This window comes from Ambystoma mexicanum, chromosome 5p (genome assembly GCF_040938575.1).
Source record: "Ambystoma mexicanum isolate Mex_15411 chromosome 5p, UKY_AmexF1_1, whole genome shotgun sequence".
Classification (NCBI taxonomy): Eukaryota; Metazoa; Chordata; class Amphibia; order Caudata; family Ambystomatidae; genus Ambystoma; species Ambystoma mexicanum.
The window spans coordinates 520,505,015-520,529,785 of record NC_090930.1 but is presented as its reverse complement, the minus strand read 5'-3'; positions in this window follow the sequence as shown (position 1 = coordinate 520,529,785).

The window sequence follows — 24,771 nt, the reverse complement described above, 5'->3', positions numbered from 1 at the left end:
ATGTGGCTAGGTGGTTGTCGGCAGAAGACTCGGCAGATGCTAGGCTTTTGCAAGGTGAATCGGCTCCTTACTTTTTGAGGGAGACAGTATGGCTGCGCAAAACTAAAATGGCGAAGATGGGGAGATTACTGAAGCTGAACTGGGAAGTATGGCGCAGGACATGGAGAACGGTGGGTGACCCAGATCCGCTTTCCCAGCAGGCCCCGCTGGCAGTGCTATGCGGGGACGACTCCCAGTTGTTCGAAGCGGTCCGTAGGTACTGGGAACCAGTGGGATTGGCCACCCTTGGAGACATATGGCAGGAGGGGGAGGCGTTGGGATTCCAGAAGCTGCAGTATGAGACAGGGGTGCATAGAGGCCAATTTATTAATTATACCAGGCTCATGAAAAAGGTGAGAGAGAGGTGGCCTGAGACTGTGCTAGAGGAAGAACCCGATGCCTCCCTAGAAACGATGTATGATGTCTCGGAGGGTGGGCATGAAATATCTAGGATATATGAGCTCCTGTGGGCGAAGACGGGGAAGGGGCTGCTCCAATTGAGGCATGACTGGGAGGAGGAGGTGGGGGAACCCATGACAGAAGGACAGTGGGATAGAGCCCAAAGGTACCATAAAAAGGTGTCCCGGAATGCAAGACTCCAGCAGATCCAGCTGTATGTCACTCAGAGAGCTTACCTAACTCCCAGTAGAATAGCTAGGTTTGGAGGCTCGGCTGTACAATAATGCCCCAGGTGCGGGGAGGAGGAGGCAGGCTACTACACATGTTCTGGCCCTGCCCTGAGGTGCACAGATTCTGGGAGGAAATAAAGATGAAAATGGCTGGTGGGGGAGTGGTATTGGATGTAGGATCTGCTTGGGCATGCATGCTCGGGAGTTTCCCCAGGCCACGTCATTCGAAGCATATCAGTAAAATGAAGGCCTATATTTTGGCTAAACGCAGAATCGCAATGTGCTGGAAAGCGGCCCACAGACCCAGAGTGGAGATATGGTGGGCGGACCTCTTGAGATGAGTGGAAGCAGAAACTGTGGTATGGTTTGAAGCTGTCACCAAGGGGGGGGGGGAGGAGGAAGCGGGCCCCTGATAGCCTGGAGGCAGCTGGTGACCTCAATGGTTAACCCCCCACCAGGGCAATCATGATACAGAAGACTCAGATGCGTCAACGAACACAGAGATTCCCGAAAATGCTCATGTAGATGATGAGGCTGTGATGGCTCGAGTTTTTGGAGAGGAAGAGGGAGGACGGGAAGCGACAATGCATAATGTGATGTTTTGATATTGATTATGTATGTCCTAAAAGTTACCATGGTTGACGTGTTTGTTATAAAACAATAAAAATTGTTTTAAAAAAAAGTGTTCGACTAGAAGGGCATCCTCATGTAGAAGACTGTGGGCTGAATCTAGCTGGCAAAAGTAAAGCAAAAAGCCCTGCTGCGAAAGCATGGGTATTTCACTAATGTTTACATTAGTATATAGGGGAATCTTCCATCAAACTCAAATAGGGGTGTGGCTTGCATAATGGGCAGGTGGCCACACCAGCTTTTGGTATGACCTTCAGCAAAAGTCAAGGTCACATGTCATTAGTCCCACCCCTTCTTCAAGGTAATTTATTTTAAGGTTGTATCTGTCAGGTGCCTTGACCCACGTTTGAACTATTATGCTACAACATTTGGTGCTGTGGGCTTAGAAAATCCAAGATGGCTGAAAAGCCCACATTTGCACCAGAATCCTGGAAAACCGCGCAGTTTTGAGCACACCAAAATGGTCGCCTGACCTGCCACCCACCAGTGTGAGTGTGATGGGCCAGAGGCGCCATGAGCGAAATCAGTGCAAAGGAATATGGTGCTGTTAAAAATCTGTTTTTATTAATGGCAAAAATTGCTAAGATCATGGGCACGAAACCACCAAACAAAAATCCAACTCTGGTTGAGTGTTCTACTTTACTCTACTGCAGATCCACAGCAATGCCATGTTAAGCAAGGATCATATACTATCAAGTAAAATCCCTTTTTTTTAAATGTATTAATTCAAGACAACTCCCAAAAATGGGTGCAGTACCGGCGCTCGACACTAACCGGTGCTAGCGGTCTAAACTCTGACAGGAGGCCTGTCTTTCAGTAGCTGACAAGGAACCTGAGTTAGCTGGAAACTTCAAAGGCTTGCTGATTAATGAGAATTCTCAACACCTACTGTTCCCAGGCCTGGCCTGCATTCTGCCGCTCCAACCAAAAGGAGATCACACCTCTCTGATTGAATCAGGGGAGGAGCACCTGGGACTGCAAAGGAAACGGAACAATGAACCTTCCTTGGCTCAGGCAAATGTTAAATTAGGGGGGTCGTAATGGCTTCCTCTTGGAAGAAACTGGGAGGAGCAGTGCCTCTGTGAGCAAGCTGAACTTGGAGGCAGGGATAGGCAGAAATTCCCTCATGTGCCTTGGCACCTAAACGACACCCATCTGGGCCAGAGCATAATTTTAAAAAGATGGATAATTCATAGTATAAAACTGTCAAAATTATATAAATAATATCATCATTCCTGGGATTTTTCTGTGCACAGTTTAAGAGGTGTTACGACTCTGTGGTATGTTCTGGGGGGTAGTAGCGGAAAATAGGGTGTTACTCCAAATGTCTGTATGTTCAAAATCTGACACTTTATCATCTGATGCGCACATTTGTGTAAATTCTGGAAAGGTTTAGATGTTGTGTTCTTGATGAAAAGGGCAGAATTCTGTCAGAAGTGGACACAACATCTTACAAAGACAGGGATCGGATGGTTTGGTGCTACAGAAAATATGTTAACTGGACATATAATATTAGAAAAATTTTACATAGATAAATATGCATTTGGATCAAAAATAGATTTGTGTGCAAAGTGACAAGGGGAGTGTTCTTTCTGTATGCCATAAAATTGATGCCTGATGACACTCAATTTCCTTCCCCAATCAAGGGAGAGAGGAGAACTTGGCCAATGATAAGTTGTGATGGGCAGGCTTAGTTATGCCCACGCACACACCAATTTTCAAAAGACATAAAGGAGTTATTGAGACCCAGGTAGAGACATTCACTTTCCACTTCAAACTGATTTCTTGCGAAGCATTTTGCCGGACCAGACAATATCCAGAAGACTCCAGAGCTCAGAATCCATCCACCTAACCAAACTATTCAACAGCCGAGCGAGCTGTTTGATTCTGGCTAGAACCCTGTGCCAGAGCCCAGAAAGCAGAGCTGTATCCAGACCGCCGTGCAGTACTGATAGAAGACCAGACCCACACCAGACCGCTGTGCAGTGCCAGAACTTTTGCCAAAACAAGAGATCCAGACCAGCAGAGCAGAGAGAACCACAGCTAAACCTGTTGACCAGATCTGTGACGAGGCCCATTCCTTCCAAAATTAGGAGTGAGTATCCTGAGAACTGTACATAGTCATCTATTAGTTTAAAATGAGCTTATCCCATCCAATTCCGCCTACCTAGAACTGCATCATAGAAATCGTGTGTCCATTCTGCGATTTTAAAGATGCGAAAGTGTCATTTGCCATTCTGAATCATTATTTCATTCTGAAAACCTGCCTCCAGAAAATCGTCAGTATCTTTTGAACCATATATGCTAGGAGCGAGATTTAACTTTCATCTTAAAGCTAAGATCCTCAGCTTTCCAACGAGCCCTAAACCTATAGTTTTTCCATAATTGCGCTCGATGCACTCGGAAAAAGTGCCGCGAATTGCAACTAGCTCATTTCACCACTTGTAAAAAATAGCTGCTTTTGCTTTGCATTGCTGAAATCCATTTGCAACCTGATAATCCCTCATGAATCATTGCTAGTGTAGACCTGAACTAATTCAAAGTAGCTGTCACCTACCCTGAATCTCCTATAGGGAATTAAAATCATTTTTAGCATATTTTCACTTCTTTGCAAATCACATTTAAAGTATTTTTGCCTGTGTTTTAAAATCATCCCTGTGCTCTAAGCTTGCTAGGGGGGGGACTGAATTGGTATTGCATTTGATGGTATTCCTGTGCTCCCCTTCCATCTCTTTATATTGCATAGGGGGGAGTGAATTGTCAAAAGAAAAAGTGATCATATTATCTCCTGTTGAAACCATATCAGTTTATTCCTGCGCTACATTCTTTTCTATCTTTGCATTTCCTTGAAACCATAAAAGCATTCTCAGCTACCTTATCCTTTCTATACCAACTCCTAAGTGATTACAAAAGTGTGCTAGTGTAATATTATCCATTGTTGATCACTGTCATATTCATAAGTGTGCGATCAAATATTAATTTATTATAAAAGTGTGATATATATATATATATATATATATATATGTATATATATATATATATACATAGTTTAATTTTCAAATAAATCTTTTAATTTGCAAAACAAACCTACTTCTTGGCTCAGTGAGGTCAGGGGGATTCAAAGAGAGGGGCGCTATACAAGGGTTTATCATCCAGATCTATGAACTTGTCATAAAAATATATAATTAAGGGCTTCCCTTGGGCATCCCAGACTCAGCATTGACTTAGTTGGAGTGCTGAATTGAAGTCGCTTAACATATCACACTATTGTTATCAAGGTCGTGCCACACTCCCGTTATCAAGATTGCGCCCCTCTTCTCCCTCCCCAAGGGTGAGACAGGTGACCAAACGTTTGCACAGCATTGCCAATCATCAGCTGTGGTGGGTGACATGCCTGGGCTGGCAAAATTGAAGAATCTGATCATCAGGAAGATGGGGGTGGATTAGCCAAACGGATCGATCAGCGGCTAGGACATAAATTTTAAATATATAAATTATATTTGCCTAGTATGTTGGCATATGTCTTTAAAACAAATCAAGATGTTGCAGAAGCAGATTTCATAAAGATTAATGAAATCCCAGAAAAAAGTAGAGCCAGTGTGCTATCTACCACTGGGTACGGTAGATTTGGTCGATAATGCTACCAACAGCATGGTGGAGGCAGTTAAACAATATCGTCCGTGATTCATCCTAGTGCCTATAAAATGTGCTATTGAGACCAATATATGGGAAATGAGGAAACAGAGGCAACTACTAGTAAAATAGAGGTAGAGGTTTTGCAATTGAGCCCTAAATCCATCCTCCACACGAACATTGTGGAAGGGATGACAACGATAGTGACATCTATGAGGATATGGAGGAGCTAGAACATTTTTTTACATAACACTTTGATGGTTGTGAAACAGAGGATGCAGAAACAATGGACCACAAAGATGATGATTTTGATGGGGATGTAAGTATAGAGTGACCCATTGATAAATATGTTTACTAGTGAACCCCTTTTGAATTATAAGGGTAGCAGAATTCTTTTCTTTTTCTTTATCTTTAGTAAAATATTGAACAAGCTATGTGAACAGAACCAGGTGTTTCACCACTGATGGCTTTGTGATTCATTTGTCTGTGTTGCATAAAACATATAGAACACACCTCTGTACAAAGTCGGGCGATGTGTATGGGTTGTCAGTTTGTAGAGGATCTGTTAAAAGTTGAAAGAGGGGTGTGTCAAAAATGTGACTCTTGGAGGAAGTGACTCTTCAAGGCACAACTGCTGCAGTGGAAAGTGTTTGAAATGTGATTATTGCAACAATTGTTAGGGCTGTCATTATCAGGATCCACAACAAGATTCTTATTAATGTTTCAAGGCCCAGAAGTATTAGAAAAATGTTTACATGATAGATCCGGGTTGAGCGGTTAAGATGCTGAACAGGGTCTACAAGTTACTAGGGAGGGAGGTGCACCCCTATAAGCAGGACTTTGAGAGTGATAAGGTGCACCCCTGATACCCGATATAGAATTGAAAACGTACAGAGTAGGTTTAGTTATGAACTGCAGATGCTTGTAGATAGAGCATTACATGAACAAAAGATCAATTATTATTTTGCTAATAAGAAGTAAGACAGGTGTTTATTACCCAGAAAGTTAACGTACAACGTTTCAGGCACAGACTGACAAGGATATAGTTAATTTTAGGGAAAAAGGAGGACAACGCACACAGAGTGCCCCTAAAGTTGAAAAGCTGGCCCGGAACTGCGTGTTCATACTGCTTTACCATCTGATTAAAGGAAAAAGGCCTCTTCTGAGACCGGAATTTCCGAAATTTGAAAACTGTGGAAACAGCAACGTATCTACCCTGTTGTGGATGGTTATTGGTCCATGCATAAAAATGTTGTACTTTCTTCGATGTTACGCCCACACATTGATCTAGAAGTGGCTGTGGATCAATCACATCGGTCTTACTTCTGTATTAAAGGACATTTATTGTACATTCAATATACAAGAATCAATGTTGTGATCTGTTGAACGCAGTTAGCGTATTATGTAGTCAAGCTTTCAAGGAAGATCTCTTATGAAATTGTGAAAAGAACAGCACACAATTTAGCACAATAATGCTTCCTGCATAAAAGAAACTAAACCTCAGTTAATTTAATAAAATAAAGGTGTATATGTTTGAAGCGTCTCTTGTGTTTTTTTATCATCTGGAAGGGAACAAGGCAGAGAAACTGTTATGTACAATCTACTATAATGAGGGGTGTGTGGGTAGTTACGGGGATGTTGAACCCCTTTTTCAAGCTGCAGAAGCTGTGGATAAGAAGAAAAAAAGGGAGAACATGATAAATTGGTTATCGGGTAGGACTCTTCCACTCTACATGAACTAGCTAGGAAGCACTATCCTAGAAGAGCAGCTATAACCGTTATAAAGACGCGCAATTGCAGGCTGATTTAATGTATCAGCATAAGCTTAAAAATCACAACAATGGCTCCAAATATATATAAACGGCCATATCGCATCTTATCCAAGTACGCTTTTGCAGAGATTCTGAAAGATAGAGGGCACACAGGTGACTAATGCCTTCAAATACATTTTTTAACAAGGCTGTATACCTGTAAAACTGCAGACCGATGCCGGTTTTTGAACAAGTCACTCAGGGTCATTACTACCCTGGCGTTAAGGGTTTAATGGCACCGTAAAAGGTGTCGGCGCCGTTAAAACCTTAACGCCTGATTACAAGGTCCCTCTGCGTCTCCCGACCTTAACAGCTGGTCTGGACCAGCCGTTAAAGTAGGGACCTGCAAAAGGAACTTCCGCGGTAATTACGGTACCGCAATTTGCGGTACCGTAATTACCACCTTCCCCAGTCCCATTGAGCCCTATGGGTCAAAAATGGGAATGGGGAAGGGCCAATGGTAAATTACCGCCCCGCCAACCTTGGAATGGGGCGGTATTTCCCCATTTATCATTGGCGGACTCGTTACAATACCGGCAGCAACCATGGTGCTAATAGCGCCATTGGTTACCGCCAGTGTTGTAATGAGGGCGGGCCACTGAGGGTATTGCTAAAGACGTTCAACATTCAGCATATAGTTACGCATACAGAGGTAAAGACATCTGTTGTAGAGCATTTAAATAGTGCATAAAAAGTACATTATGGTGTTATTTTAGCGGTTGCAATACCTACCGATACACAGATATCCTGCAAATGTTTAAAAGTTGTATAATGCTAAGTACCAAAGATCTATCAAAATGGCTCCTAAGGATGTGACTGGCCATAATGTGCTGATTATGTAGCGAAACATTTATGCATCAAGGTTTAAGTCGATTTTAAAATAAATAAGTTATTCAAAAAGGGTGCTGTGGATGTACAAATTGAGAGAGGTGTATTTACCAAGGGATATGAATAAATGCATACAACAGAGCAGTTTATCATAGATTAGACTAGTGTCAAGGAAGGCTCAACCATCTACTATCTTAAGGACTATAACAATGAGACCTTAGAAGGTGTTCTTTTTATACTGAAGAGTTGCAGAAAATAAAGAAGGTCTGAATGGAGTATATCATGTTGAAAAGATTGAATCAACAAGGGGTAGCGGTTCTAAGAAGAAATATCTGGTTAAATGGGACGGTTTTAATACAACGTTCAATAGTTGGATTCTGGCTAGCTCCCTAAAGGATGTAAAGGCTTAAATTGCTACAAGTAGGATAAGACAATTGAATATTCCTCTCTCTATATCACTCTCCCATCCAACGCACCCCCAGTTTTCAGACAACAAGACCTCCAATTACACTATGGAATTAGCCAAACCAGTAGATTTAAAAGGACCGTGGGAAGTGGCCCACACTGAGATTCAATATCCTACAACATGGAATAATTTTACAAGAATAGAAGTAGAGTTCACATTCACTCATAAAAGTCCTATAGAAATACTGCATGGTTCATTCCCTCATGGGTATTACGAGAGCATAACAAATGTCATAACGGCTATCAACAACACACTTTTTAACATCGAGATGTATAATGACGTGCAATTGGTTCTACATGCCTATCAACGCAAAACATTTCTTTTAAATCCTGATCCAGACACCATATTTAATTGTGCAGCAAAGCTGTACAATGAAATGCTGTTCAATTAAAAGCAGTATAATGAAATGATGTTCAGCATTTTAGGAACAGAACAAGACATAGACGACATAAATCGTTGGACAATACCTGGGCAGATATCAATCAATGGTGGTTTCTATATTTTTTTTTATACTGTGACATTTTTGAATCTCAAAGAGTGAGCGACAGCTATACTTCTCTGCTCAGACAAATACCCATCAAAGGTTTGAACAATTCGATTGTGAATATTCAGTGTAATAAAAGGGACTATGTGCCAGTGTATAAAGAACATTTTTTTAAACACATTTTATTATTTCAACAAGTGCATAGTTCATACATGTGGAGAATTAACAGAGAACAATTAATTCCATAGTACAAGCTGTCATTTAGCGAGGGGGAGGAGGCGAGCAGGGAAGGGGAGGAAAGGTTGGGGGGAAGAGAAGAATGAAGACAGGGAAGAAGGGGGGGGGTCTTTCATTGCTCGTCCATCCATTTGCCCCAAATCTTTTGGAACTTGCATGGGCAGCCTCTTGCTGTATAAATTCGCTGCTCCAAAAAGGCGCACCTAGTGACCTTGTTTGACCACAAGACTAGGCTCAATGCTGCAGCTGAACCCCAGTTTGCAGCAATTAGTCTCTTGCCCACCCCCAATGCCACAGTCATAAACGATTACACATGTCTGGTGATGCCCAGCTCCCCCATACCCCAAGCAGAATCAACTTTGGGTCCAATGGTATTGGAGATCCAGCTATTGCAGAGATCGTGCGCAAGCACCTAGCCCAGAAAGTCTGTACCAGCGAGCACTCCCAGATCATGTGGAAAAAGGTGTCCCTTTCGCATTGGCATCTAAGGCAGACCCCCATACCCTCCCGCTCCATCTGGCCAATGTGGTACAGGAATAATAGGATTGGTGCATTATCCTGAATTGGGTCAGACAAAGTCTCGCCTCCATGACGATTTCACGAGGGAACATCAGGGCCTCCAGCCATTCCTCCTGCTCCAGCCTGCCAATGTCTCTTTCCCATTTCCCTTTCAGTGTAGTAAGCTCCTTAGTGCCAAAGGGGTTAAGGACCTGGTATAGCTTGGAAGTGACCTTGGAAGGGATGCGTTCCTCAAGGATGTTGGTTTCGAGGGGGGAGCAAGCCGGGACCTCCCCTAGGTCTAGAAATTGTGCCCTAATAGCGTGGACCAATTGCATTTATCTGAACCGGTCACCCAGGCCCAGATTAAAGTGCTCTCTGAGGGTGTCAAACTCGACCACGCGCCCCCCCTGAATCACCTTTCCCTGTTCCCCACGGATCCTATTTTGTGAATTTCCGGGAGGTATACATTATGCCAGATAGGCTGTGCCAGTGTAGGCCTAGAACCCCAGCCAACATATTGGTGTGCTTCTTCCCACAGCCATTCCATCCTGGGGGGCATACAGCACTTGGAGGGGGGATAGCGGGTACATAACGGACAGCTCCAAGCTGATATGGAGAAGTGCGCTGTCGCCATGCAGCCAGTCATATACCACCCCATTCTGTGCCGCTAGATAGTATGTATGGATGCATGGTAGCCCTATCCCTCCCTCCCAGATGGAGCGTTTTAGTGTCTTAAGAGCGATTCTGGGCTGTTTTCCACCCCAAAGGAGAGTCTGTATGTGTCCATCTATTAATTTGAAAATTCCTGGGGGGATGGGCAATGGGGCATTCTGTAGAACGTATAATAGTCTCGGGAGTGCCAACATCTTGAATACAGCGGCATTAGGCAATAAAGACAATGGTAGGGCTTGCCAATGGGATATGTCTGTTGCAAGTCTATCAAGGACCGGTTGCAGATTCAAATGGAGGTACTCCTCCAACGAGACGCTAATCCGTATGCCCAGGTACGAGAAACCACAAACCGAAACCGGGTATGGACAAGGATCAGAGATTGCTCCCCCTCCCCCTGGATTGGGAAGAACACCATTTTCTGGGTGTTCACCCTGAGGCCGAAAAAATCATGGTAGTCCGTGAGGATTCGGGACACCACTGGACACGAAGCCACCGGTCTGCCGAGGTAGATAAGAAGGTCATCAGCATACAGCGAGACCCGGTCCTCCCTCCCCACGGGCCAAACGAAACCCGACCATCCATCGCCCCCCCGGAGCCTGATCGCCAGTGGTTCAATTGCGAGGAGGAACAACAAGGGAAAGAAGGGGCAGCCCTGCCTAGTCCTTCGCCTCAGCGGAAAAGATGTAGATTGTCTCCCGTTCACCCTGACTCTTGCAACGGGGGATTCATATAAGAGCCTAGACCAGGAGATGAAACCGTGTCCGAAATTAATTCGGTGTAAGACAACCCACAGGGCCTCCCATCCCACCGAATCAAATGCTTTCTCAAAGTCGACCACCAGTAACGCTAGCGGGTCAGATATCTCTGAGGCGCGATCCAGGGCCAGTTGAAGTCTGCGCAAGTTCATGCGTGTGGACTTGTGCGGCATGAATCCACACTGGTCAGGGTGGATCAGAGATTCAATTACCCCCAGCAGTCTGTTGGCCAGGGTCCGGGCTAGAATTTTAGCCTCTCCATTTATCAATGAGATGGGCCTGTATGAGGCACATCTCTCGGGGGGACGCCCTGATTTGGGTAATACTACGATGCAAGTCTCCCGAAGGTCAGGAGGAGGGAGCCAATTTTCCTACTCCGGAGGAACATGTGGTGCATGTGTGTGATTAGGGAACTGCCAAGGCGCATCTAGGTCTCCACTGGGAACCCATTGGGTCCCGAAGTTTTCCCCATCTGGAGTTGTATAAGCGCCGACTACAGTTCGCCCTCTGTAAATTCCAGATCGAGCGCTTCCCTCTGTTGTGTGGTAAGGCGTGGGAGAGCGATCGTGTCAAGGAAATCTGAGCAGTAAGTCCCGGTACCTTCCCCCGGGAGGGGGAGTAAAGACGCTCATAATAACTGGCAAAAGCGTCCGCGATGTCAGGGTCCTCCGTCAACAGGTCCCCGTTCGATGATCTGATAGTTTGAACATATCCCTTGTGCAATTCCCTCCTTTCCAACCAGGCTAGCGTTTTCCCGGCCTTATCCCCCCACTCATAAATCTGAGTCTGAGTTGACCAGCGGGCAGCCCGGGCATTGTCCAAGGCCAGATTATGCAAGATCTCCTGTGCTGTTTCCAGGGCCTCCATCGAAGCCGCATCCCCCAATTCCAAAAATTGTGCCTCCCGCTCAGAGACCTGTCCCTCAGCCTCCATGATTTCACAAATGTGGTTCTGCCAATGGGCGGCCACCAAAGAGATGGCTTCCCCCCGAAGGACAGTTTTAAAGGCCTCCCAGATCGCAATAGGCCAATTTACGGAACCCAGGTTGTGTTCAAAGTATTCATTGGACTTATTTGTCAACCCCTCCACTATCTCGGGGAGTCCCAAGTGGTATGCGCTCAGGCACCAGTTTGTGTCCGGTTTTTGGTGTCTGCTCTTTAGCGTCACTAATACGGGAGAGTGGTCAGAAATGCTCCTGACCAGTAGGACCTCAGATGTGAACCAGTGCGATGCATTCTGGGGGATGAGAATATAATCGATTCTAGACATTGTATTGTGCGCATGGGAGTAAAAAGAGAACCCCGCCTCATTCATGTGCATCGACCTCCAGGTGTCTAATAGCCCATTGGAGTCAACAAAGCCATGGAGTGCCGTCGGGCCCGCCCGGATGATGTTTCCCTTGCATGACCTGTCCCTACCCACCCCCATTACATCATTGAAATTCCCCCCTAGATCCCAAATATCCACCCTCTCCTCCCATAATACTGAAAGCAAGTCTCAAAAAAGGTCCTTTGTGAGTGTAGGAGGTGCGTATGCTGGAATGAAGCCCCACCTTTCGCCCCATAGGTCGCCCAGCACTGTAACATATCGACCCCCCGGGTCAGTAAGCACTTTTTGAACCTGAAAGAGGATGCATTTATGAAAGAGTACCAGTGTGCCTCTGGCGCCCCTTGAGAAACCCCCCTGATATGACTGAATAGTTAGCTCTCCTAAAAAACCACACTCCGTCCCTACCAAATGAGTTTCAGTGAGGAGGGCCACGTCAGGGGATTGTCTGTTTAAGTACTGCAATAAAAGCTTTCGTTTGATACATGAGCCCAAGCCATTCACATTCCAGGACAGCAAGAACAACCGACCTGTATGTGACCCATTACTATGTTGGAGTCCGGTTGGCATTCAAGGAGGTTCATATGTTCCGCATGCCCCCCACGCTTCACCTCCCAAAGCCTCGCCATAGACCCCCCCGTCCCCACCACATGCCTGCACTTCATGAACCAAAACACCTGATCCTCTATATCCGCGCAACTAGCGCCCAAAATAATTGCTACCCTAGCATCAAATTCCATGGTGCCAGATAGCCAACCCCCATAAACTCCCCCCACCCTGTACATCCCCCCCAACTGGAAGCACCTGCCGCCCAAACTTACAACCATTAACAATGATAACTTATTCAGGGGAGATCCCCCGGGGCTCAACTTACTACTCCGTTCGCCCACTCCGGGCCGCCCACATGGTTGCTCATGTTGCACAGGTATGCCCCTCCTGCCTGTGCCTAAAAACAAGAGGGGGACCGTGTGCACCCTCCCTCAAGGTGGCATGTAGCGATGGGAGTCCGGATGGGGTGACCTCAATGTCTTCTCCGCTTGAGACGGGTGTTTGCCCCCGCGTCGGAGTGGTGCGACCATTCCCCTTCCTCTGTGTGTGATCTCTAGACCTTGGTGCAGATATAACCTGGGTCTCCAGACAGTCCCATGCTTCTTTAGGGTTCTGGAACACATGAACAGTGTTATTATGGTACAGTTTGAGGGTGGCCGGGAAGAACAACGCATATTTGATATTCAGTGCAGCCAACTTCCGCTTGATAGAGTCGTAGGATTGACAGGCTTTCTGGACCTCACGCATGTAGTCTGGGAAAAACACTATCTTGTTCTCGTTGTACGTGATCTGGCCCTTTGCTCGTGCCATGTGGAGGATTGCGTCCCTATAACGATAATTCATGAGCTTGGCAATTACCGTTCTTGGGGGTGCTCCAGGTACTGGTCTACCCGTGGGGACTCTATGTGCCCTTTCAATGGAGAAGAATTTCAAGAGCTTTAGGGGGCCCATTAGGTCCGCCAGTCAGTCTTCTAGGAAGAGTTCCATGGACGGGCCTTCTTCCCGCTCCAGAAGCCCAAGGATGCGGAGATTGTTGCGCCTGGAGCGGCCCTCGCTATCATCAGCCCTGGCTTCAAGAGTGGCAAGTTTTTTCTCCACCTGCCCCAGATGCTCCTCCATCCCTTTGGCCTTGTCCTCAGCATCAGAGATTCTCTGCTCTGTTTCCCCCACACGGGACGTAAAAATCCACAAGTCCTGACGAAGGAAGGAGACCTCTGAGGACAGGCCATCGATTTTAGATTCCACTGACGTCCTGGAGTCCCCAATGGCGGTCATTATGTCCGGTAATGACAGTGGCTGGCATGTTTCACTGGCCGGAGTGCCCCAACCAGTCTGGTCAGCAGCGGCAGGAGATTTCCCGGGCACAGACATGGTGTACCTGTCTATTTTGTTTTGTGCCGTAGTTTTCCAGAGCATGTGACGCCCCATTGGGCCCAAGGGGACGGTGTTCGAGGCACAGCTTTCCCGGCGAGTGTCCTGGCTCTCTAGTCACTATGGGTGTATTGATACTGCCGGAGGGGGCTCCAGGTGGTTGGCCAGCAGGGCCCACTCCTTTACGCTTGACCACCTCTCCTGTCTTCCCCCCACCATATTCAGAGACCACCTTTGGATTGTCACCCCGCCCCTCGGTCCCAAAAATGTCTGTTAGGTACAGCCACTGCGGTCTTCCCCACCAGGTATTGTATGCCCGCAGCCCCTCAAGCACCTCCGGGGGGGTACCGTCCTCAATCTGCTGCTGTTATGATGGTCCGGAGGCCAGAGGCAACCCACATCCCTCCTGTCCAAGCTCTTGTGTAGGGTGAGAGGTCTTGCCTGGCTCAGCACCTCTCCCTTGTAGCAGCCACCCGGCCCGCATGCCCCATATGATCCGGGGGGTGATGGTATGGGTGTCTGTGGCAGCCCCGGGCCGCAGCACCCCGCCCACTCTACCAGCGCTCGAGGCCCCCCTGCAACTATCCTGGCACCCCCCGCCATGCCTCCCTCTCTCCACGGGGGGGGAGATGCCCCTCCTCAGGCTGCCCCAAAAGTCCACAAGGGACGGGAGGGGAGCGCCGCCTCCACTCAAGCGCAGCCTCGTCAGGCCTCGCTGCACTGGCTCTGACGGCCCTGCACCTCCACTCCCACTTCACTGTCTTCTGCGGGGCTCTTGGCGGGCCTCTTGGCTGTGGCGGCCCTGGCAGTTTCCGGGCTCTCTGCAGCTGGTTCCCTCACCTTCCCGGGGTCCCTCTTAACTCTGGCGGTGCCTTCAGGATTCCTTGGCAGCCCGGGCATCTGGTTCTTCACTGCCGCTCTCCTGGACACCTTCTCCTTGTGCCCGCTGCCACCAAGCCCGCCAACCTCCGCTGCGTGTCCCCCTGTCCCGGGGCAGCAGCACTCCGATGCTGAGGTGTCGGCAGGAAGGGGAGCCCACAATCGTGTCCCCGGCCACAGGTGGGGGACCTCGGCCACGCTCCAGTGCATGTAGAGGAGCACAGCAGCGTATGCCACGAGGAAGCCTCGGTCCCCTCCGCCTGCAGTGGGCCTCTCTGAGTGCCGTACTGGCCCTTGGCTCCTTCCTGCGTCGCACCGCCAAAACTTCGGATGGCGATTCCCCTGCTGGGCAGCTCCGATTTTCTCCCAGATTTCGCCAATGTAGGGTTGGACCCCTCAGTGTGTGGCGTGCAAGCTTAGTTAGCCACTGGATACCATTTAAAACAGGATTTATACTGGATTACGGGCGTCCCGGACAAAGCAGCAGAGGGCTACGTCCACATCCGTTGCCTGCTCAACAGCGCCCCTTATAACGAACATTTTGATATCATCAACATTGTGATAATGGGTAATCAGGCTTTTCCTGTCTCATTCAAGTGTGGGAATGTGATCGCAAAGCTACATCTTCGTCCTCGTAAGACCTTTAACATGCCTGCCTTCTATGGGGCTCATGTTATGTATGGTGCAGGATTGGATGGTACATTTAGAAGCTTATTCAGAAGAGTCATACCTTTTTTGAAGAGAGGATTACAGATGGTTAAGCCCCACGTCAACATTGCTACGGACGTGATGGGTTTGGTATCAGGGGCATTGTACGATCTTATAATAAATAGGATGCAACAGACATTGGAGCAGCAGGTTGCTCAGCTGGGATCTAGACTAGTCTAGGTGCGTTAAACGGGTGCTACAAGTAAAAGAAAAACATACACACTGTAGAACTTATAAAAGAAGATGAAAAAACAAAGTGCCAGCCCATTCAAAAAGAGCCTGCGAACGTTGAGGAAGGGTGCTGCAGAATATCTTATAAACCATGACTTTTGTACATTGTACATTTGCAGAATGTGCCAACTCAGAACATGACATTTTCCAAATACCACCCACCCAAACCAATGCAGAAAATAGCTAGTTTTTAAAGTTTCGCCTCTAGCACCCCTCATGGACAGCAGCCCTTTGGAGTTCTTTATAGTCAGATTCCTGCTTCACTTGGATCTAAACAACAGCCGGTTGTACTTATCGTGTAAGATCACTAATGCTGGTGGATTACACCACCGCTAGCGTATTTAGTTAATTGGATGTGACACTTGGAGATTGTTTGATATCCCAATCTAGCAATTGTTATGCTTACGTGACTTATATAGTACTGCTACTAAACCACAACAATGATGCCTTAAGTACTCAACATACAGCAGATCTCGTCTACAAAGATACACTTGGAATTCACAAATCTATTGCTTTGGATGGAGAGACCTCAGGTTTAATAAAAGGGCAGCATACGTTGCCAGAAGTCGAAGGTTTGATTGAATTTGATAGGCCGCATACATACAGATACACATTTTTCAGGAGAAACCTATTAACGGATTAGACATCAAACTGAAACTCACAAAATATTGTGATATTTTTACTTGATGAACAGAGATGCAGAGACTTATAAACTAAAAATTGTATCAGCGAGTATGTTTGTCAAGTGCTCACAAATTTCACCAAGTGTGCAGTTGGCAAACTCAGAAGCCTTACAAATTGCCAATTATATAAATAAAGATGTATCCCACCCTGCATCAAAGCAATCTCAACGGAAAAACTATTTCGGGGTGATCACTCGAAAATTGCTTTCCAGGTGACCTTTAGGTTGCATCAATCATCTAATTCAATTACTTATAAACGTCTTAGAATAATTGAGCTGGTTGGAGAGAGAAAACATTTTTAGATAACATGTGCTCTTTAATTCATATTAATAAAAATAAACTAATACTCAGTGCTCAACATAGATATCCGTAATGTATTCCATAATAAACATATCATAATCAAAGAAAAAACATTTGTCTTCTTGATTCATCACAAAAAAACATTCAACAATCTGACAAACAAAATTAAAATGTCAAAGTGTGACATTGAAAGTGAGTTTTGAAAGGGAAAAACTTGAATTCAGTTCCCTTGTTTCACCCCCTGTTGTGGGTGTCTTGAAAGAGGCTCCCTGTATTTTTCCCTTGTAATTACTCTATTAGGAAGAAAGAGGCAGGAGTTAGTGAGTGTTCAAAAAATTGTTCTTGGGCTTTGATTTAGCCACGTATCTGGGTCTTATATGGTAAAAGAATTCTTTCGCCTACGTGGGGCTTGGTTCTCAACCAAGCTTTCCACGTTTCGGCAGTCATTCAACTTTGTTGTTCATCCACCTTCATCAGGGCGTCTTACTTGAAGACCCTGGATGCAAATGAAAAAGAAAAAAGTTTTAGATTCCCTCCCTCAATGTTAGTCAGTATATATCTGACTCAATACAGTGTGAATGAAACCTCTAATGTATCGGCTGTGGCTTTACCTGCCGATAATATGATCCCAAGTCTTGGGTCGTGTTTGGTATGCAGTCCTAGGCCATCCCTCAACCTCATGTGCGGCTGCTGCTATACCTCTATGTTCCAAAGGTTCGGAAATGGGCGGTCCAGAGTACCTTTCTTGATTATGGTGGCTCTTTTCCCTGTGGATGTGAGACAAAAAAAGGCAGAAAAACTGGGTTTAGAGTCAACCAGATGGTATTTTTAAAAAAATGTGAAATGTGGGGGCTCCATTTTGGAATGTGTGGGGCCCTGGTTGATTACCTGGCTGTGGGTCCCGGCTTCTGTAAATGCAGAGAGGCCTGGAAAAGTGGCTGGAAAGGCGTCCCAGGCGGTGCAGAAATCGTATCCACCTGTGGAATTGTCCAGTGGCGATCGCCTACAGCTTGAAAATAAACCTGTGTAAAACTGTGTGTTAGCTGCAACTGCTGGTGCAGGAAATGCAGGAGCTGAGCAAAGAATAAAGGTCAAATTGGTACCTGTACGTGGATAGCTGTCTTGTTACGCTACACCTGGAATGCCGTGGTCGTTCCGGTGTGATCCCCTGCGGTCTACGGGCCTGTAAAACATGAGACCATCATTACTGGCAGGGTGTTAAATGTGCGTTTGTTGCGAGTATAATGCAGAGCACATTTTTTCAAAAGAATGCAGAATCCTGCTGTGGAGAATTGAAAGCTCTTATTGCATGCCGCATGCTTTGTGAAGACTCTAATCCTCTACACAGCAGTTGGCTCCATGCGTGTCCCAAAGGTGGGGGATTCCTAGAGCAGATCTGGGGCTGTAAAATGCTGCTTACCTTCGTTCGCCCTTCGAGGTTCCGCCGGGATGCAGATGCACTCGTATGCGTCTGTATCTGGGTGTTTCAGCGTCTCTCTGAGTTGAGTGGCTCGTTGCTATGGAGTTTCAGGCTTAGGTACTGTGAGCTGATTGGAGCACGTGAACCCGTAGGTCCCGTCACGGGAGAGTCTACGTGCAATGTTGTGTACTGTTGTCATAGTAACAGGGCTGCTGCCAAATTGCCAATGCCAAATACCTTGTGGATAGAGTAACCATTAAGCTTACCAACATTCCAGGAGGCAGTCATGTCAACAGCCAGGATAATCTGTTTATGGAGCAGTTTGTTTTGTGGCAATAGGATTTGTGGACAATGTGGCTTTCTCTGGGTCCTACACAACTAATCATTCCAGCTTCAAGCATATGAATGTGTCATACATGGCCCTCTATCATGATGGAACAATGATACCTAGTAAAGCATTGATGCCTAGTTTTGAAACCTACAACAGTTGAAGGAAGTATGAGAAACTAGTGGCATAACAGGAAAACATATCAAAGACAGTGTTATAGCTGTGGATTATGAACAATTTGAGAAAGGGTATACCCTCTTCGCAATAGAATTAAGTCCTTATATAAAATGCGGAGATTGTTATTTCTTAGTCAACAAGGGTCTTCAATGGATAGAGGTCTGTTATCAGAACCCCTTACCATCTTCTTTCTTCAAAAGGCCTACCAGAGCATCCCAATTGAAAGTATCTTAAATAGTGTGATGAATCCAATGGTGTCATCACAGATTCCCCGGTGGGAACCTCCTCCCATGTGGCCAGGGGACAGCAGCCGCTACCTGATCCTGACCCTGGGGGTGGTTATACATATATATGGCTATGTACCGTTATATGTTTTTAAAACATGGAACCATTGCATTAGTTCCAACATATCTGTACCATAGAACTCAAAAGCACTACTCAACCCCAACTATACAGTGGCTGATGTATGTTGCAGACCAGGAGGGTATCTTCAAACAAACAGCTTTACATGATAATGGTGAATTTAAGGTTGCTTTATATTATTTGGAAGAATACGCTGTAAATGATGGAGTGCCCACAGCATTTGAGTTTAATGGGTGTTTTCACTACGGTTGTCCCAATGCTATAAAATGTAAACCCCATGACAAAAACAACACTTGGGCATCTTTATCATAGAATCTTGATAAAAACAGAGTTATCTTTAAAGCCTAGGCATGACTGTCCACACTTGATGGACGCATGAGTGGGTTTCCATGTTGAACCCAGATCCATTGGTGCTAGCAAATGTAGAGCATTGTCCATTTGAACAGCCTATGGAACCACAAGGCGCATTGTATCTAACACAGTTAAACTTTACCACAAAACATCACCCATTGAAAAGATACACTGCTATGACTTTGCAAGTCTGTATCCTTTTGTCAACAAAACAAAGAGGTACGCTATAGGTCACCCTCACATCATTTTCACGGATTTCAAAGAGATAGATCAGTACTTTGGTTTGATAAAATGTTGAGTGTTTCCTCCAAGACACCTTTTCTACCCTGTCTTACTGTTGCGGACTGATGGTAAATTACTTTGTCCACTGTGTCATACCTGTAGCAAGGGTAAAGAAACATGTTGTTGTAGACACAATGATGAGGAAAGGGCTCTCATTGGCACATGGTGCATGATTGAGTTGCAGGTGGGTCTAAACAAAGGCTACCAAAAAGATAAGATTGATGACATTTGGCATTTTGAGGAAAGTTCTTTGGAACTCTTATATGATATATATAATTGCACCTCTGTGACGAGCAAGGAACCTCAGAGTATCCTGATTGGATTCTTGATGACACCACAAAAGCTCTGTATATCCAAAAATACTATCAAAAGGAGGGTGTACTTTTAAGCCTGGAAAAGATACAATGGAATCCCGCTTGGCATATCCTCACCAAGCTGTGTCTTAATGCTTTATGGGGAAAATGTTCTCAAAGAACTACCTTGCAAAACACCACCATTATTACTGATCACAAGATTCTGTACAAGTATCTGTTTGATTTGTGCTACAATGGCCCTCATTACGACCCTGGCGGAAAGTAACTGACCTGACCGCCATAGCGTAAATAGCGTTTCCGCCATTGCACGACGGAGTAAAGTGCGGCTAATTCCGACCCATCGGGCACGAGCACTACGCCATGGCGGAAGTGCAAAGTCTGCGATGGCGGAAATGTCCCCAAAACGCCCCTCACCGCCGTCGTACGGCGCCCTAGGTGCAATTCCGCCACCCATCATAGCGGTCACCGTAATGAGCGGCAATCGGAAAATACGGTGACCGTAAATATACGGAAACGGAAGTAAAAACATGGTCCCGGAACGGGAAACAGCACGCCGTACACCTATAAAATCAGAATTCCCACACAACCATTAAAAATACTACCCTGAGACACATCCCAACCCGTCATCCACCCTAGTGAAAACAATAAAAATGGGAAAAGTAGCGAAAAAAGCGTGCGACCGCAAGCGGCAGGTCCACTTCTCCCGTGAGGAACTCACTGTAAAGACTGGTAGGGGGGTCTGTACTTCCGCTCTCTATATGGTAGAGGGGAGGCACAGAGGACCCCAGCCAAGATTCTCTAATATGGTAACGATGGACGAGCAATCAAGGCTTAGCTTCTCAGGAGGTGATGCAGGCTGGTTCTTAAGTACAGTGTATCCCCAAGCCCCCACAAAGGAATGTCCACACACTGTATTACTGAAAACACAGTCTTTATATAATTAATATTCAAGGGTTATGTACACTTATCACAATAACGCACTTTGTGCTCAGGAAAATCAGCAATGGTAAATATCTACAATTCTAAAGTGGTACCACTAATATTAGACCTCATTAAAGTGCATTCACAATACTGTTAAAATGGCACACAGATCAATAAGAAGGAAACCAGCAATAGAGAGAGGAGAGATAACAGAGGGTTGAAACAATAGGCAGAATACTGGCCCCTACCACTGGACACAGTTCTGTGTGGAGATCCCCCCACCTGGGCAACCTGTAAAATAAAGAGATATAACACCAGCCCAGTCCATATATTGTTCAATAGTCTATTTCTCTCCTATAATGTTTTTACCCCCCCAATGTACCTGGTGGAGTCGAGTTCTTCGAAGAGGCGTCGACAGATCCTTCTTGAATGACCCCCTTTAAAGCAGGAGTCACGGATCGTCGAGAGGCGTCGAGAAGCGTCGAGGAACTCGGTGTTCGGTGTCGGGGAATCGACGGCCCTTCTTGAATGCCTTCCCTTTCAAGCGGGAGACACGGGGCGTCGAACGTCCGACAACAAACAAGGTAGAACGGCGTCGATGAGGCGGCAGGCTTCGATCCGAGCGGTGCTCGTCGGCGTCGAGATGTCGGCGTCCTGCGAGGAAGAGGCGTGCGGGGCACCTCGGCGACACTAGTTCTGGACCGCAAAGATTGTGGGTGACGGTGGCCCAGCAAGGGCGTCGAGTCGCTCGAGTCTTTGGGGTCGTGAGGTGGCGGGAAACCCACCGGCGGATTCTCCTCGGCGCGTTGGTCGTCCTCGACTTTCTCCGGCGGGACAAAGCGGCCGACGATGCGGACGAGGGAGTCCTTCAAGGCAAATGTTCTTAGGCAAGGAGCGGACGGCTCCGGTCGTCGGCGGCACGGCGTCAAGTGGTTCCCACGGCGGGGCAACACAACTTCGACGGGCCTCCAGCGGTTACACAGACCTGCGAACCCTGGTCGACGGCAATGGACTTCGACAGCGTCGATGTCCGGGTGCTTCACTTCGATCTCCTCGGCGGTCCCGTCTCGGGTCGGCAGCCTTTCGAGGGTCTGACTTCCAGGGCGCTTCGGCGAAGATTCAGCGGTGCTCGATGGTCCCTCGGAGCACGGGAAGAGGGCGCCTAGCCAGGTCCTCTCTCGGGTCAGTCCTCGACGATTTCGACAACCTTCAGTTCCGTCGAAGCAAATGCCACAGCAAGTCTTCTTCTTCCAGCTGGACGTCGAGGATCAGCAAATCCAGTTACTCTTGAGTGGAGACTCAGCTTCTGAATGCTTCTGAACAATTTCCAGTGGTGAGAGGTCCCCAGATATACTATCCTGTCTCTCATCCACACTGCTGGCACACACACAGCAGCCAATCACACAGAAGGGCATTCATGCAGTCAGTCAGCCAATCAGGCACACAGTGCATTCAGGCCACACTCCTCCCTTTCAGACACTCACAACAAGGAATGTGGATTGGGACAAGTACCCAGCCATTCAACACTACACACTGCATTCAGGCCAGTTTCGGGCAGGGCTGTCTCAGTCTTTGTCTCACATGCCAGAAACCAGACAACCACAACAAGAAGTGTATATTGGTCACACACTCCATTCACCCAGGTCCCACCCACAGGAGGTACCCACAACATACAGTCAAAGGGAAGGCTCCAGTCAGTCTAGCTGGGCCTTCACAACAACACCATATATGGAACTTCCACCCAACAGCCAGTCAGGGGGAAGGGACAGAGTCAGGGCTTCCCAGGACTTTGGGAAAAACAAGACAACAGGCAATAGAAAGCAAGAGGCCACAGGGGCCATCTTGTTTTCTATCAGGAATCAACTGATCCCAATGGCAGGGCCTGGGTATCCCAAAATGGAGGACGCCCAGAGCACCTGTCTAATTCAGCATGGAGCTGCCACCAGCCCATACCCTGCTCTGTGGGCCACCCACAGGTGCCAAAAAAACATACACTAGGGGCACAGGGTTGTACCCCTACCCATGGGTGCCATAAGGGTATCCCATGGGTCTGTTCACCAAACCAAAAGAGAGAGCTGCACTGCCAGGAGTCCCAAATGGACTCCTGGGCAGAAAACATAACAGAACACACGATAAAAGGCAGAAAAGGACAAGGATTCAGAGGCCCTGTCCCTCTGATGCATTTCCAGCATCACAGTCGCCCCCCCCAGACTGAGGTGGAGGGTGTCTAATCTCCCACGGGATAGACACCCTCATCCAGACGGTCAACATACCTTCTGGAAAGGCCATCCGCATTATCGTGACTCTTCCCTGGTCTGTGCTCTATGGTGAAGTCTAGCCCTTGCAGGCTAATGGACCACCTGAGCAATTTCGGGTTCTCACCCTTCATCTGCATAAGCCACTTCAGGGGCTTATGATCTGTTTGGACCTTGAAGGTAGACCCCGTAAGGTAGGGCCTAAAACGCCTAAGGCTCCAAACTATGCTAAAACACTCCTTTTCAACAGTAGCCCACCTAAGTTCTCTACCCTTGAGTTGTCTACTGATGAATATGATAGGGTGTTCTCTCCCTTTGTCATCTAACTGGGACAAGACAGCTCCAATTCCGGTGTCGCAGGCATCCGTCTGGACGATAAAGGGTCGGCTGTAGTCAGGCGCACACAACACAGGTGCCCTACACAGACTTTCTTTCAAGCCATCAAAGGCCCTCTGACAGTCTTCAGTCCAATTAACCTTCCTAGGTTGTTTGGGCGAAGTTAGAGCTGTCAGGGGTGCAGCTATGGTTCCATAGTCTGCCATGAAATTGCGATAGTACCCAGTGAGGCCCAAAAAGGCTCTCACCTGGGTTTGAGTAGTGGGAGTCTCCCAGTTCTGTACGTCCTGTACTTTACTGGAGAGAGGTTGGATTTGACCCCCTCCTACCTCATGACCAAGATAGGTAACTTTCCCCTGAGCTATCTGGCACTTGGTGGCCTTGATAGTGAGGTTAGCCCTTTTCAAGGCCTGCAACACCCTATCCAGATGTGTCAAATGCTCTTCCCAGGTGGAACTGTAGACGGCAATGTCGTCTAAGTAAGCCACACAAAAGGCTTCCAGCCCACTGAGCGCATGGTTGACCAATCTCTGGAAGGTGGCAGGGGCATTCTTCAACCCAAAGGGCATGACCCTAAACTGGTAGAGTCCCTCAGGTGTTGAGAAGGCCGTCTTTTCCTTGGCATGGTCCGTCAGAGCTATTTGCCAATAGCCTGAGGTAAGGTCAAAGGTGCTCACAAATTTGGCAGCACCTATGGTGTCCACGAGCTCATCAGCCCTGGGCAATGGGTGCGCGTCAGTTTTGGTGACGGCATTGACTCCTCGGTAGTCCACACAGAACCTCCAATCCTTGGTACCCGCCTGGGAACTTGCCTTGGGGACAAGGACCACTGGACTGGACCAGGGACTGGTTGAGGGTTCAATAACACCCAGATCCAACATCTTGGCGACCTCAGCCTGGATGTGGTTTTTGACGGTATCTGACATACGATAGCTCCTGCTCTTGACAGGCACGCTGTCACCAGTGTCAATTTCGTGCTTACACCACGGTGTAAGGCCCGGTGTCAGTGAAAACAGAGAGGCATACTGCTGGAGCAAAGCCCTGCAGGCCCTCTGCTGCTCCGTTGTCAAATCGGGAGAGAGTTGTACTCCCTCCACTGAGCCATCCTGAGGGTTGCTATGCAGCAAATCAGGAAGGGGCTCACTCTCATCCTCTTCTTGCCCTGAAGCTAGCAAGAGACATGAGACCTCCGCTCGTCTGTGGAAAGGCTTGAGCCTGTTGACATGGAATACCTGGGGGGCTACCCCAGAGGCTCCCATGTCAACCAGATAATTGACTTCGCCCATCTTGGA